The sequence below is a fragment of the Phoca vitulina genome, unplaced genomic scaffold, assembly GCF_004348235.1.
Source record: "Phoca vitulina isolate PV1807 unplaced genomic scaffold, GSC_HSeal_1.0 scaffold20, whole genome shotgun sequence".
Lineage (NCBI taxonomy): Eukaryota > Metazoa > Chordata > Mammalia > Carnivora > Phocidae > Phoca > Phoca vitulina.
Window position 1 is genome coordinate 17320538 of NW_022589723.1, and position 3678 is coordinate 17324215.

Consider the following 3678-nt stretch of genomic DNA (forward strand, 5'->3'; position numbering starts at 1 on the left):
GCCATGTCCACAGGAGAATGTGGGGGTGGGGCAGCAGTGTTAGCAAGGTTTAGATAGATAGGTCTCCTGTGGGAGACCAGGAACCAAGGCCTGGCTGGAAGGGGCATGTCTGTAGGAGAATGTGGTGGCAGGGTGTGTTTTTAGCAAGTTAGTAGTGACGGAAATAGCACCTGCCAGCTCCTTTGTTCCTGAAGAAGTCTCCCAAGGATGTCTGTCCCTCCAGTACATGCTCTGAAATTAGTAAATAAATCTCACCCACTATTTACCAGGTGTTTTTTAAACTGCTGCTTCTATGCTATATCTCCATAGGGCTGTTCATTGTGCTGTCACTTTAAGGGCAGAGACTGTTTCCAATTGCCCTCCAGGTTCTTCCAGAGCTGAGCCTGCTGATTTTAAGTTCTAGATGTTAAGCCCCACTCGTTGTAAGAACTCGTGAAATCATGCCCCTCTGGTTTTCAAATACAAATGTTATGGGGATTCATCTTCCCTGTGCCTGGAGTTTCTGGTGTGAGTGTCTGGTCTTCTCCCTTCTCTGTGCTTGCTGAGTCCCTCCCTACTGCAGATAGTTCCATGGTTCATTTTGCTCCCAACAGTGTCTTAGCCCTTCCTGGCCTCTTCTCTGCATTTAGCTGTGGAAAGCCTGTTCTGCCATTCTTTGAGTCATTTTCTGGGTTATTTACACTGATGATGGTGTTATGTAGTTGTATCCTGGGGAAGAGGTGAGCTTAGGATCCTCCTACTCCACCATCTTCCTCAGACATCCTATGAGATACTATTTTAGAGAAAGGCCTCAGGCCATTTGCTAGAGGATCAGGTAGAAAGCCCATGTCAAGGGTAAATGGCAGTTAATAAGAGTATCCAATTGGAAATAGCCTTTGGGAGCTTGGATCTGATATCCTTGATTTCAGTCTAATGGGTAGATGAAGGAACACTACCATGGTGTGTGTGAAAAGAGGTAGAGTTAAGGATACAGGTAGGAGGAAAAGGACAGCACAAGAGCCCTACAGGCAGCTTGTATAGACACACATTCTTCATTAGAGTCCTTCTCAGAATAAGTTGATAATGATGACTATTATACAAAATAGCAATTCAAAGAATTATTTATTGGGTTTGCACCATAGAAGTATGATGTAAAAAGTGCCATATTCTTTTACCTTTCTATATCCAATTAGACTAGCTCTGCATCTCCAGTCTCCCCACTCCATCTCCTTGTCTCTTAGAAGAATCTCAGGTCTTACCTGGTCCCAGGAACCTTTATTGCCAAGGCCCATGTGTCACTACTGCTGACTGACTTCTGGCTCCCCACATCTGGGCATAGCTATGCTCCCAGCTCTCTACTGGGCAAGACTAAGCTATAGAGGACAGGGGCCATTGCTCTGAAGGTCTTAGTGACCATACCCCAGGCATAGAGGTGTTATACTACTTGCCATCTCTTGGGGCTCTGCAAAGCAGTGGGATTAGGATCCCTACTACTCAAAAAAATGCACTATCCCTTCATCTCCCAGGTTTAAGAAATCCAGATCTTTCCAGTATTCACTCACTGAGGCTTCTCCTCACCCCTAGAGTCCCTCCTTCTCTCCAACAGTCTAGCTCTATCTAGCCTAGTGTTTTGCAATAAGCACTCTCTCATCTGATCCTCACAGGAGCCATATGGGTAAGATTACTATTCCAGTCAGATGTATAAGAAAAGTAAAGCTTGAAGTGATAGTTAAGGCACTTGCCTAGGGTGGAGCTAAACCCAGGCTACTGATTCCAGATCCCAGACTCTCAATCACCACACCATCTACCTTCCTCTCTAAAATTAATAAGCAAATCTCCTTTTCTCATTTTTTGTGTGAGGATGCTGTATTGAAAAATAAGATACAAGTAAATTAATCAGATTAACTTGCCCAAATGATACCAATTAAACCCTAGGGATTCCATAGGCTACCTAGCAGGGTTCGTAGAAGGAAATGATGCTCTCTCAGTACTGGGCAAAACCCATAGGTCCTGTGAAGCTGCCACATGAATTATTTATCCTGTGGGGCGGGTAGTCAAGGAGAGTTCTAGGCATCACTATTGCTCTGTGATGAGGCTGTCTGATAGTTCCTTTGGGAGAATGCCCTCTTGCTCCTGCCTCTCCCTTTTAAAAGATAAAGACATTTCCTATCCGTGAATAACTAGTGAAACTAATATCCCCTTAAAACATCTTAGAACAGTAGGCAGCATACACTATTGTTTTTCACCAGCCATTTCTCAATTGCCTACAATCCAGCAATTACCATATTTTGTATTTTGATAGCTCTTAAATCAGGAATACATGCAATGGCATCTTTACAAAAATAATCGACAAAATTGTTTTTGTTTTCAAGTAATACATAAAGGGTGCATCTTTGAATGAAGGCATCTTAAATTCAATGAACTATGGTATGTATAAGGCACAGTAGAAAAATTCTAGATTAGAACCTCTCCACAGGCAGGAAAGAGAAACTGTTTTTGCTTCTTATGTATCTTAGCCACCCTCTCCCCACACTTTATACTTAGCCCAGTAGTGCTAAGTGTTTTAGCACATTTCATCTAAGATGATGAAATACCTGGAAGTAAGCAATGTATAAACCTCACACTGAGAACTCTGAGGAAGAAAAAGAGCCATAAAACAAAACCTTGCCAATCAAAAAGATATTTCTAGTAATCTTTTCTATCACCAAAAATTTAACCAAACTCCCAAAACCAAATGTTTTACTTATAAAACTATTTGATCAATAATATCAGTAATTCATATAGATAAACCATTTGCAATACTTAAGGATATTTTGTCTGTCATTAATGTTGTGCAGGTTGAAGCTATTCCTGTTGTTCAAGACCCAACTTACAGCTATTAGCTGGTATAAAGCAATACTAAGAAAATATTTTGACCTTCCCTATAGTATCTATAGATTACTTGGCTTAGAAATCTTATTTTTATCTGGTTCAGACCAAGTAGGCACCTTATAAAGACAGGAATCATTTCCATATGTGACTTGGAATGAGCACCAGCCACCATTAGGAGGGGGGCAGCGAAAGTTATTAATGGCCCACATCCATTCCTATGAACCAATTAATAATCTTAATATCTCCCCAACCACCTAATTATCCCAAATTGATTTTTTCAATCATCACTTGATGAAAGTGACATCATCTCAAGAAAATAACGAGTTTTAGTCAAAACTTCTTCTGAGGTTGTGCTGGAATCAGAGTAATTCCTGTCCGATCTCTGTGTATTAGCTGTATTTATATATTTATATAGCACTGCACACTGAGAAGAAAAGTCATCAACCACTAAAGAAGTATCCTACTCACTGTTCATATTTACATAGAAGGAGGCAGGGAGTATAGAAAAATTTGTGACAGGAATGAAATGATTCGATTTCTCCTTAATCATTAAGTTAACCATCATCTCTCCACGCATCCTGTCTCAATAAAATCTTTCTGTATAAGCCCAGGGCTGCAGTTTATTAAATATTTAAACTTGCCCTCATAAACCTTACGGGAATCCAAACTGAGATAGCCAGAGATTCTGGCCAAATCATCATTATTATTTCTTGAACTCTGGACGTTTACTTACACAGCTCCAAACTGATTTGCATTCTGCACCAGTTACAGGAATAGATCTGCCAGGAAGTTTTGAAACTCGAGAACAGATAGGCCCCTTTCTTGGTT